Genomic DNA, 13,847 nt, shown 5'->3' with positions numbered 1-13,847 from the left:
CCTCAAGGAAGATGGTAAAGACCTGGCATCTGTAGCAGTAAATATAAGAATGTATATTTAGCAGACATTATGCTTTTTTCCTTAAATTACCTTCAAAGCAGTAACAAGATATATCCTGCTGGAAGTTCTTAACATTCCATTCTGCTTCTTTACTGTCCACAAACATTAGCTGGAAGACTGTGTTTTCAGAACTATGATCAGTATTATATAGATTTAAAGAGAAGCAGAAGGCATGCCACTTTCAGTAGAAAAATCTAGAACCTAATTGAGACAGCTAAGACATATTTATAAGAAAAGATTAAGAAAATCAACATCCCCATCCCAATATTCTATTTCAAATGAATGATCAAATTTCTACTTTGTGTTAGTACAAAACCAAGTAAGCAGTGTAAGATCAGTGAAAGGAGAGGTTGATAAAGACTGGAATTCCACAGATGACCAAGATTGAAAGGGAGGGGTGTAAGTTATGCCTGGAATTATGCATAAGATTTGGGGGAACTGATAAAAGAGGTCATTTCAACTCTACCACTAACATTAATATATTTTCCTATTCCTCATCACCGATTAATATAAATCTTTTTTTTTTTTTTTTTTTTTTTTTTTGTGGTATGCGGGCCTCTCACTGTTGTGGCCTCTCCCATTGCGGAGCACAGGCTCCGGACGCACAGGCTCAGCGGCCATGGCTCACGGGCCCAGCCGCTCCGCGGTATGTGGGATCTTCCCGGACCGGGGCACGAACCCGTGTCCCCTGCATCGGCAGGCGGATTCTCAACCACTGCGCCACCAGGGAAGCCCTAATATAAATCTTTAACTGTTTCAATTTAATATCTTTACATCACACTTTAAACATCCTATCTCTCTCTGATTATTTAATACTATATCTATTTCACCGTATCTATTTGACTTATATTTAACTATTTTGAGTAGGATTTCTGTCGCTGGCAACTGAAAGTTTCAAAATTCAGGATTCAAGATGTGGGAAAGAGTTATATAGAACAAGATAACATACATAACAAAATTATTCAATTAAATTCAATAAAAGTTCATAGAAATGGGGGTTATGTGTGGTACAGAATCATTAAAAAAAGGAATCATGGAGTAATAAATCTAGATCAGGATTTTGAATGAGAGATATGATTTTATTGGTAAAGAGGGACAAAAGAATATTCTCTTTGCTTATGTAAATGCCTAAGCAAAGATGTGGAGGAAGAAAGGCAATCTGAAATATATATACAGATTTCAACTGTACACATGATCTTTGAGAAGTGTTAGTTACTTTTGTCAAATAATCTGAGAATTCATTAATCTGAGTTTAATTTGGGATAATAAGTCTTTTTAAAAATATTAAGGCTTTTAGAAGGTTATTAGTCATTGTACTATGGCATACATTAATGTGGTTATTTCAATTTCTTTTAAGATACAACAGATATCAACCAAATTGAAGGAATGGGTGTTCTGATAAAGAGCCAAGAAGCCAAGAAAAACCATGACACTCTTGAAGAAGAAAAAGGAGGGAAAACTTGCCCTAACAATTATTAATACTTATCCTAAAGTTGCAGTAATTAAGAGTGAAGTATTTGTGCAACAATAGAAAAATAGACACATACACTTGGAATTATCCATTGAGTTGAGCATTATTTATCATTTTTAAACTTTTGATAAATGGAATTCTCTAAATTTTTATTGTAGAGCTGTATGAGAAACCCTTGCTTCCATGGCAACAGCAAGGTAAACTCAGACAAAATAAAAATCGTAATTTTCTACACAACAAGCAATGAACAATGGATACTAGGAAGGCTAAATGAATTGAATTCCATACAGAAGAAGCCCTCCATATGTGAGCAGAGAACCATGGTGTCAGCTTCTATTGCTGGGAGTTGGCGTCTAGTCCAGATAGGGGTGCACAGAGAAAAGGCCCACATAGAAAGAGAATAGGAATAGGAGGAATCATCTAGGCCTTAGATAAGAGGGTAGGCTGGAGAGATGAAATAGAATCTAAAGGAACCCCAAACACAAAACAAATTGCTCTACCTGACAATTCTTCTTTCTCTTCTCCTGAAAGGCAAAGGTAAATTTAAGTTTTACCCCTCACCAAAAAAAAAAAGTAGCTTTGGAGAAAAGTGGAAAGATATCAGAGAGGACCATATTTAATCATGGGTCGTCACATGTGTATACCAATCTTTGGTTCAAAAATATCTGAAACTGCAATTTAACCTATCTTCACTTCAAATACCGATGTGATCAAATGGGAGCAACTTGGAGGGTTGGAGGTTCCTCTGACCATGGACAAATTCAATTGAATTTAAAGCTACAACCCAATCCTAGTTCAACTCAGTTTTAGAAGATATCTAAATAAGTAGCCTTTCACCATAAGTGCCAGGCAGAGAAAAAGCCTTGAACTTTCTAAGAAATAAACAAAACTAAATAAAAGAAAATTATATCTTAATCTCCATTGTTCTTCTATACAAAATGTCTAGTATATAATTAAAAGTAATAAAGCAGTAAAGAATCAGGAAAGTGTGACTCATAAACAAGAAGAAAAAAGCCAACGCAATAGCACTCATTGATGATATAATTATTATACTTCATTGTTAAAAAATGCCAAAACTATTATAATAGCAACATCAAAGATCATTAATCGCAGATCATCACAAATATAATAATAATGAAAATATCTGAAATATTGCAAGAATTACCACAATGTGACACAGAGACATGAAGTGAGAAATGCTGTTGGAAAAATGGCGCCAAAAGACTTGCCTGATGGAGCGCTGCCATAAACCTTCAATCTGTAAAAAACTTAACAAAGCAAAGCACAATAAAATGAGGTATGCCTTTATTCATAAAATTGGCAATGAAATCATACAGGATAAAAATATCACATGTTTGAAAATCAATTCTGAGCAGGGGTTTCACCTCGGTAATATGTAGAGATGAGCCTCCATTTTTAAGTGAACATTACATTAAGTCTCATAAACTATGATGCCATAAAAGTCTAGCAAAAACTCTGTTACCAATAAAATTATTGTGTTATGCAAATGCACTCATATACTTGCTTTTTGAACAACTCTTACATTTTAATATATTGAGAATATGGTTGCCTTTTGGGAAAAGAATACCACATGTATTGCTTTTCATAGTTTTTAATTTATTTTTCTTTCTTTTCTTTTTTTATATAGACATATAGCAAAACGTCTGTCTGGTAAATGTATACATTTGTTTTGTCTCTGCCTAAAAAACCTCACTAAGAATATCTGTAATATTTTCTTCATCTCATTAAGGTCATGTTAAATCGTAAGATTGTTTTTATTTCACTGCTTAGGAAAGCTAGATTGAAAAGAAAGTCTCTTTTTCTAAAATATGTATTCGGAATATTTACAAAATTATGTAAATGATATGCATATGAAAGCAATACATAGGCAGATTTTTTTCTGCAATTACCTTTTGTTAGAACTACATATGATCTTTCTCTGATTTTTTAAAATACTTTAGTGAAGTTCAACAATGTTAGCATATGCTTATGCATTATTAGTCAGGTTCTTTTTTCATGCTATTTATAAAACTTGGTCTATGCTTTTCATATTATTATGAAGCCTGGCATTTATATCATAATATATGTAATATTGGTTGAAAGGTTCTATATATAAATGAGTAGTATATATAGGTATTTATAACAAGATCGTCAATAATTATCCAACGTTAAGTGTTTAGTCTATGTGGGGCTAATATTTAACAACAGCTATTACCTTGAAAATTAACAATGACATAATTTACAATAAATAGCAAAAGACAGTGATATATTTACTAGTATCAGAATGGTAAAAGCTTTATGCTTTAAAGAAAAAATATAAAAGCAAGTATAAATTCATAAGGAATTAAAATGTTCTTTTTTATGTTTGATTTTTTTAGAATTAGACAAATATTAACTTATTTTATAAAAATGATTTATATTATTTAATATACCAATTTACAAATAATAGTGATGGGAAGATTCAGATGTATTTCCCTAAGTAGCCACCAGATGGCTATATGGGCCCTTTCTTGATTTTGAAGTTTAGTTTTTTTTTTCTTTTTGTTACAAAACTAAAGATTCAAGCAATTCTTTACATAATTTTTATGGAGTTTTGAAATAACTGAAGTGTGATGATATAATGGATATGAATGCAATGACATGCGTGTGAGAGTAACTGTTTCTTCTGATTTTAGTATAAGTAATGAAGGCTAATGTGGTGAATTTTAAAGACTCCTCAAATCACAGAATTTTAAATATTTAACTCTGTTCTAGTACAAACTCTTAATTTTACAGGTTAAGAATTTGATACGTAAAAGATTTGCATCTCTCTATCTTTTGGGCTTTATTTTCACTGCAAAGTAAAGTCTAAGTGCATTATCCAGGTAATTCAAATGCAGGATTGGGGAAAGGACATCAAAACTACCCGTAAAACTGCTCTACAAATTTTTTTAAAAAAAGGTTTATTTCTTTAATTCTCCAGGAAATTACATTTATCCAATGCTGAAATTTTTACTTTGCCTTCATTCTGTCAGTGTATTTGTAAGGAAAAATAGGCAAAATAGGAAGCCTAAAGCATTTTTTATGATTATATCTTATCAGTATACTTTGCTCTGGATATAACTGTCTTAAAGTAATTAGCTTTATGCCATCATAAAAATAACTAAGAGTCCTGCCACTCTGTCAAGTATTAGTGTGAGTGTGTAACATAATCAATTTTAGAAAGCGTTGCATAATGTACATTAATTTAGCTCATCTTTATTTTCCAAAAGTAACATTCACTTTGATATATTTTTTGAACTATTTCAAATCATTTTCATTAATTTTTTTTGATTATGGTTTTGAGTATATCTTTACATTTTTATAAAATTGTATTTAAACTTATAACTAATGATACAGAAATGATTTAGCGTGATTGGTCTTTATTCTCCTTTTTGTGGGAGAGCAAAGCTGTACTTGCTCACAGCCAGGAGATTTTACTCAGAATGAACAAGTGTCTTGCTCCTCCACAAATGCGACTCTTAGCCTGGGAATGTTACATTGCTACATTCCCGGAGTAAAGAACGGAAGCAGAGCTTGGGGAGTGAGAAGGAATGTCTGGGTAACGCCACTTTAGCGGGGGCAGGATTTACATACTACAACTCAGACATATTAAAATGTGGCAGGATTTATTTTCTTTATCCGATCTCATCTTGCTTTCAAGTTTCCTTTCTCACTGATGAAGGAGAGGAAAACAGAGAAAAACAAAGTCAAACCTTAACCTTAGTATGCCAATATTTATTCCTGGTGTTAGTGTCTTTTAGCTGGTCATTTCAAATTTCTTCCCATCTGGAAGGGTTTTCTCTTCCCCCTTTCTTTACCAAGATGATATGATACGATGCAGGGCAAAGAATACCTATCCTCATGGTTGGGTAGGAGAAGTCTTCTGGTTGGTTTGCTGTTTTCTCAGTCCATGCTGTCTCCATGGTTATGTCCCTGGAGGCTTCATGTCACTGGGTGTCCTGCAATAGTGTCTAAAAATCATGGTCCACCAGGCTTCTCATCATTTTGGTAGCCCCACTCTAAGTCCTGAAGAACCTCCACTGTGTGTCACTTAGACGACGGGGAACTGGCTACACTCTGCTTTGGCTGAACCGTGATGTTATAATGTGCCCTGTGTATAGTCTCCTCTTAGCTTTCCAAGCAAGAAGACAGGCACAAAAAGAAGCATTGCTTTTAGTTTCTCCATCACCTTCCTTGTGTTTTATTATCTCTCATCAGATCATCCTGTCTCTTCTTTCAGGGTTGGTTTGAGGGCTTGACTTAAGGGAAAGTTGCTTTTGCGTCATGATGTCATCTCCTCCAAATCTTGCCAACCCTATTCTAACACTGAAGGATTATCCTTTCCCTTTGAATTGAAGGGACTTTTCTTACACTGTTCCATCTTCTCTTCTACAGCTTTTATAAGAAACCCTAAGCTCAGACTCTCAAGTTTTGTTATGCCTTTGCAATGGGAAAGTTTGGAAACTGAAAAAAGATTAAAAAAATTTTTTTTTCTCTTTCAGTAAAGCCTAATGTTCAAAACTTTCTTTCTCTATGAAAGTATATTAGGAAAGTTGGAGACTCAGAATTCAAGAATAACCACTTTGTTTTAGGCTCTGTTAACTTTACCTCTGTGAAATAAGGAATTAAAGAATTAAGTAGGTAGAAACACATGGAAAACCATAATCTGTAGTGGAAAAAAACATTGATTTAATATCTCAAGTAGACTGTCACTGTTTCCTTATTAAGACTAGGTAGTAAAAATTCTCACGCTTCGTCACTCTGTCCCTGATATTGCTCCATAATTCTCAGCAAACAGCACTGAACAGAATAAAATTTGTATTTAATTGTCACTATATTTTGTTGCCCGCCCATCTGGCAAGCCATGAGCAAATAAAAGTCTGCCTCTTGTAAAAGTTCACTCACTTATTCGTTCATATGTTCATTCGTTCATTCATTGAGCACCAGATTAATATGAAAAAGAACTACAACAAAAATAACAATAACAACACAACCCAAACATAGTCTCTCAGTACCACACTGTTAGTGTTTAAAGAAGTCTCCACTTCTTTAATGGCAAAATCAGGGCATCAGTTTATGGTTAATTTTTTCATGGTGCAGTTACCTTAGAATCCTCTGGGAAAGAAACTGGTTCTGTCGCACTTGTTATTACTTTTATAATCAGGAAAAAGAGCATCATAAAAAGACATGATTTTGACCTCACCCTGGCCTAGAGTTTGGCAGCTCTAATTAAAAAGTGAATGTACCCAGTGTCTTACAGAATAAAGCCCTTTTATAGCAAATAACCTTTTGATGGAGAAACCACACTGTTTGTACACCAAAAAGTAATTTTAAGGCTTATCTTGAGTTAATGCCAGGGTAAATAGAAGTTGAAGCTTCTTGCCCTTCTTTTCTCTTTACCAAGGAATCAAAACAGATCTATTTCAGCATTCTGCTTTTACATATATTCTACTGTAAATCTTATGCAGTTTGCAAGGACAAAATCCCTTCCAGTGACATTTTGGAACAAAAATGAAAATTCTGGATCTATGGTTGTGTGGTGACTAGATTTGAACAATCTGTACAGAAGAAGCCTTATTGTGAGGGAAGCCAAATTTAATACTGGAATGTTCCAAAGAGTTGTCAACGGTTCATTTAAGGAAACATCTCACTTTTGAAATGTAATTTTGACCCAGTTTATAAAAGTTGGAAAACCAGAGTATTTATGTTTTAGTTAAGGAAGAGTTTTTGGAAACCTGAGTTCATCTCCATAACTTAATGTATGGAACCGTGACTACATTAATGGTACGTTTGTTTGGGTAGCAATTTCAAACTGGGTAGTTCTGAAAAAGCCTCCAGAGACAAGCTAACAAACAGAAGAAATTTCAACAATCACCAAAAAAATCAGTCCTAAAAGGTAGCCTCTAATCTTTTAACCATTGTTCATTTTATTGTGATAATTAAACGCCAAAAAGATAAGCGATTTATAGCTGTACTTCTTGTCACAGTAAACACTTCAAACAAACCATCACCAGTGAGTATTTACAGATTAAGCTTGAGCACTTAAGCAGTACTTCATAAAGTACTTTGTTTAATAATGTCATGGAATAGCCCCATGCCCCTTATAGTTTACAAAATCCTTTCATACACTTTTAAAAAATTGAAGTATAGTGGACTTACAATGTTGTGTTAGTTTCTGGTCAACAGCAAAGTGATTCAGATATATATATATATATATTCTTTCTCAGATCCTTTATGCATTTTTTTCTCATTTGGCCTTTTTACAATGTTGCAGGCTGGGTGGTCTTTTAAAATCTTATATTTATTCTTATTTACAGAAAAGTAAATCATGAGAATTAAGAATCTTGAAAAATTTTATGTAAGTAATCAGTGGAAGAACCAGGATACACTGAAATACAGGATTTCTGATATAAAATTCTTTGCAACTACTTAATTTCCCCTTTGGTATAAACATTTGTTTGTAAATGTGTATAATTTCTTCTTCCTCAATATTTATAACACCAAGACATCACATCAATTTGATTAGATGAGCTGTTTTTAATCCATCCACCTCTTCTTCTTGGCCCTTAACCATTCTCTTTAATCTCCCAGTAGTCTCTCCCATAAAAGACATCTTCAGCTATGGAGAGCAAACTCTGGAAGATAGAAAATGTATCTAGAAGATTTCTGGATTTTGTTGCAGATGTAAGGAGCTTGGAAGTCACCACTCTCTCCTAACAGTACATAAAAAGCTAAACAGACTGAAAAAAACAACAACTCTTCTTGATCTATAAGAGAATGGAGGACACAGGGCAAACCACTGCTCCCACTATTGGAGACAAGTGAATAGACGGAGTCATAGCTTACCAGAGTAGAGACAAGTGGAAACTGCTGCTTTTACCAGTACCAACGTAGGAAAACCCAAACTGTAATTGACAAATGCTGGACGCTCAATGCAGACAACTCTGATAGTTAAAAACTCCAGGGTAACCCAGTCATGGGGGTCCCTACACCTTTATGAGTTTTAGTTCCAGGAGCCTGATCAGGTTCTCAGAGCAATTATCAGAGAAAAATCCCCTCATACTTTAAGTAGGAGGAGGGGAAAAGGAATCATTTTGATATATGCCAGAGCATTTTGTTCTCATCAAGGCTCACCCTCAGGGGAAACTAGTTGGCTAGAGTCTAACCTGTACAGATATTGTCAGAGCTTAACTGACCTAGGTGAAGGGTCTCAACTCAAGTCCACTCTAGCCTTCCATGTGGGAGAATGGAAATACCCAACTCCAGCCTACTCTGGCCATCCTATATTACCTAAGGGGGACAGGGAGAAAAAACCTGAGAAGCACTTGTGAAGTTCACAGTCCAGAGGCATGGACTCTAAAAGACTGAGACCTGTAGAACACTTTCCCTCCCCTGACACCTTACCATCATATTACTAAATACCTATTTACAACAGTTCCTTTTAGCCAGTATATTATGTGTGTCTACCAAGAAAAAAATTTACAAGGCATACTAAAAGGCAAAAAACACAATTTGAAGAGACAGAGCAAGCATCAGAACCAGACATGAGAGGGATGTTGGAATTATCAGACTGCAGATATAAAACAATTATGATTTATATGTTAAGGGCTCTAATTGATAAAGTAGACAGCATACAAGAACAAATGGGCATTGTAAGCATAGAGGTGGAAATCCAAAGAAAGTACCAAAAACACAAGTTGGAAATCAAAAGCTTTATAACAGAAATGAAGAATGTCTTTGATAGGCTAATTAGTAAGCTGGACATGGCTGAGGAAAAAACATCTCTGATATTGGGGTTATCTCAACAGAAACCCCAAAGGTGAAAATCAAAGAAAACAAAGACTGGAAAAAAATAGAACAGAATATTCAAGAACTGTGGGGCCACCACAAAAGATATAACATACACATAATGGGAATACCAGAAGGAGAATAAAAAGAGAAAGGAACAGACAAGGTATTTGAAGCAATAATGACTGAGAATTTCCCCAAATTAATGTCAGACACCAAACCATACATCCAGGAAGCTCAAGGAAAACCAAGCAGAATTTATGCCAAGAAAACTACATTGAAGCACATCATTTTCAAGCTACAGAAAATCAAAGATAAGGAAAAAATCCTGAAAGAAGCCAGATGAAAAAATCTTCTTACCTATAGAAGAACATAGATAAGAATTACATACAACTACTTCTCAGAAATCATTTGAGCAAGATGATAGCAGAGTGAAATATTTAAAGTGTTGAGAACAAAACCCCACCAACACAGACTGTAACATGTGAAATTATCCTTCAAAAGTGAAGGAGGTTAAAGACTTTCTCAGACAAAAATTGAGGAAATTTGTTGCAAGTAACTACCTTGCAAGAAAGGTTAAAAGAAGCTCTTTAGAGAGGGAAAACAATAGTATATATGTAGGTGAGAAACTCAAATCTATGTAAGGAAGGAAGAGCATCAGAGAAGGAATAAGTGAAGGTAAAATAAAAACTTTTATTTTTCTTATTCTTAATTGATCTAACAGCTAAGAGTTTATTCAAAACAGTGATACCAACAATGGTTTTGATTATGTATGCTTATGTGTATATCTTATGCATAAATCTCTATTTATATTTAGCTTGCATACAAGTAAAATTAATAACTAATGCTACAAGGGACAGAAGGCAGGAATTAGGATTATTTTATCATTATATAGTACTTACACTTCTCATAAAGTACTATTTTGTTATTCGAAAATGGATTTGAATTAGCTGTAAATGTTTATTGCACACTCCAGGGAAACCAATTAAAAAACAAAGAAAGAAGTATAACCAGTGTTAAGAAAGGAGAAAAAATATGAATCATATAAAATGCTCAATTAAAACCACAAAAGGCAGAAAAAAACAGGAAGTCAAATATAGGAATTAAGAACAAGAGGAACAAATAGAAAGCAGTAACAAACCATTAATATGGTAAATATTAATCCAACTATATCAATAAATCTCTTTGAATATCAATATTCTAAATGCACCAATTAAAAGACAGTCAGAGTGGATGAAAAAACAGGACATAACTACCCATTGTTTATAAGATACCCTCTTTAAATATAAAAACACATATAGACTAAAAGTAAATGGATGGAGAAAGATATACCATGCTAACACTAATCAAAAGAAAGCAGGAGTAGGTACAGTATATGAAGTTCAGAGCAGACTTTAAAGCTAAGGAAAGTTATCAAGGATAAAGAAGGGCATTAAATAGTGAAAAAAGAATCAATTCTCCAAGAAGATGTAACAATTATTAATGTATATGCTCAGAGCGTATACATCAAAATATGCAAGGAAAAAACTATAAAACAGCAAGGAGAAAAAGATGAGCCCACTATCATTGTCGGAGACTTTAACAGAGAGGCTGTTAGAAATGGATGCAGAAAATCAGGAAGGACATAGGTGAACTCAGTAACACCATAAATCAATTGCATATACTTGTCATCTATTGACTACTTCATACAACAACAGAAAGATATACATTCTTCTCAAGCTCACATGGAATATTCACCAAGATAGACCATGTTCTGGGCCACAAAACACATCTTATCAAATTTAAAAGAATAGAAATCATACTATATCTGCTGTTAGATCACAACTGAATTAAACTAGAAATTAATAACAGAAAGATAACTGGAAAGTCCAAAAAGCATGGAGTTTAATGAATACATTTCTAAGATACACATACGTCAGAGAAAATCTCAAGAGAAATTTAACAAATCTTTGCACTGAATGAATATTAAAATACAACTTATCAAAATTTGGGTGTTGCAGCATTAGTAGAGCTTAGAGGGAAATTTATAGTGTTTAGAGCATATACTAGAAATTTTTTAAAAATCTAAAATCAATAATCTAACTATCCAACTCAGAAACTAGGAGAGGAAGACCAAATTAAATGCAAAGTAAGTAGAAGAAAAGAAATAATAATAATTAGACCATAATTCAATGAAATTGAAAAAAATAATAATAAAAGAAAATCAATGAAAGCAAAAGCTGGTTCTATTACCCAAAGCAATCTACAGATTCAATACAATCCCTATCAAACTAACACTGGCATTGTTCAGAGAACTAGAACAAAAAATTTCACAATTTGTATGGAAACACAAAAGACTCCGAATAGCCAAAGCAAACTTGAAAAAGAAAAACAGAGCTGAAGGAATCAGGCTCCCTGACTTCAGACTATACTACAAATCTAAAGTAATCAAGACAGTATGGTACTGGCAAAAGAACAGAAATATAGATCAATGGAACAGGACAGAAAGCCCAGCAATAAACCCACGCACATATGGTCACCCTATCTTTGATAAAGGAGGCAAGAATATATAGTGGAGAAAAGATAGCCTCTTCAATAAGTGGTGCTGGGAAAACTGGACAGCTACATGTTAAAGAATGAAATTAGAACACTCCCTAACACCGTACACAAAAATAAACTCAAAATGGATTAAAGACCTAAATGTAAGGCCAGACACTATCAAACTCTTAGAGGAAACATAGGTAGAACACTCTATGACATAAATCATAGCAAGATCCTTGTTAACCCTCCTCCTAGAGAAATGGAAATAAAAACAAAAATAAACCAATGGGACCTAATGAAACTTAAAAGCTTTTGCACAGCAAAGGAAGCCATAAACAAGATGAAAAGACAACCCTCAAAATGGGAGAAAATATTTGCAAATGAAGCAACTGACAAAGGATTAATCTCCAAAATATACAAGCAGCTCAGGCATTTCAATATCAAAGAAACAAATAAACAAATCCAAAAATGGGCAGAAGACCTAAATAGACATTTCTCCACAGAAGATATACAGATTGCCAACAAACACATGAAAGGATGTTCAACATCACTAATCATTAGAGAAGTAAAAATGAAAACTACAATCATGAGGTATCACCTCACACTAATCAGATTGGCTGTCATCAAAGAATCTACAAACAATGAATGCTGGAGAGGGTGTGGAGAAACGGGAACCCTCTTGCACTGTTGGTGGGAATGTAAATTGATATAGCCACTATGGAGAACACTATGGAGGTTCCTTAAAAATCTAAAGATAGAACTACCATACAACCCAAAAATCCCACTACTGGGCATATACCCTGAGAAAACCATAATTCAAAAAGAGTCATGTATCACATTGTTCATGCAGCTCTATTTACAATAGCCAGGACATGGAAGCAAACTAAGCATCCATCAACAGATGAGTGGATAAAGATGTGGCACATATATACAATGGAGTATAAAGAAACAAAAATGAGTTATTTGTAGTGAGGTGAATGGACCTAGAGTCTGTCATACAGGGTGAAGTAAGTCAGAAAGAGGAAAACAAATACTGTATGCTAACTCATATATATGGAATCTAAAAAAAAAAAAAAGGTTCTGATGAACCTAGAGGCCAGACAGGAATAAAGACACAGAGGTAGAGAATGGACTTGAAGACATGGGAGGGGGAGGGGTAAGCTGGGACAAAGTGAGAGAGTGGCATGGACATATATACACTACCAAATGTTAAATAGATAGCTAGTGGGAAGCAGCCACATAGCACAGGGAGATCAGCTTGGTGCTTTGTGACCACCTAGAGGGGTGGGATAGGGAAGGTGGGAGGGAGATGCAAGAGGGATGGGATATGGGGATATATGTATACGTATAGCTGGTTCACTTTTTTATACAGCAGAAACTAACACACCGTTGTAAAGCAATTATACTCCAATAAAGATGTTAAAAAAATAAAATAAAATAAAAATTTAGCAGTAAAAAATAAAATAAAATAAAATAAAACAGCAATAAGTGTTGTGGAAATATGTAGGGGACCAATATGGTAAATTAAGATTTTCTACTTTTTTATATTTATTTTTTATTTTATCAATATACTCATTTTTTCTTTAACTGCCTTAATATTTAGTACAATAATGTTGGTATTATTATTACTTTTAGAACTTAATATTTCTGGAGTCTGCACTCAGTTTTCTTTACCCAACATTAAAGATAAATACTCATTAATTTAGTAAACATTCATTGAGTGCCCACCATGTGCTGAACACATTGCCGGAGACTGGAGATGAAACCATGTGGCGTATGTAGGGTGTCTGTTCTCATGAAGCTAATGATATAGCATAGAACAGGACTAATTAAATGATTAGATTGTGAGAAGACTTAAAGCAGAGAAATTACAGGGTATTTTGTTCTTACTCATACTTCATATGATTGTTTCATCCTAACATCTATCATCTATCTATCTACCTATCTATCTACATATCATTCCCCAAATCTTTTAAAATCTCTATGA

The sequence above is a fragment of the Kogia breviceps genome, chromosome 17 (genome assembly GCF_026419965.1).
Source record: "Kogia breviceps isolate mKogBre1 chromosome 17, mKogBre1 haplotype 1, whole genome shotgun sequence".
Lineage (NCBI taxonomy): Eukaryota > Metazoa > Chordata > Mammalia > Artiodactyla > Physeteridae > Kogia > Kogia breviceps.
Note: the sequence above shows the minus strand (reverse complement) of the source record.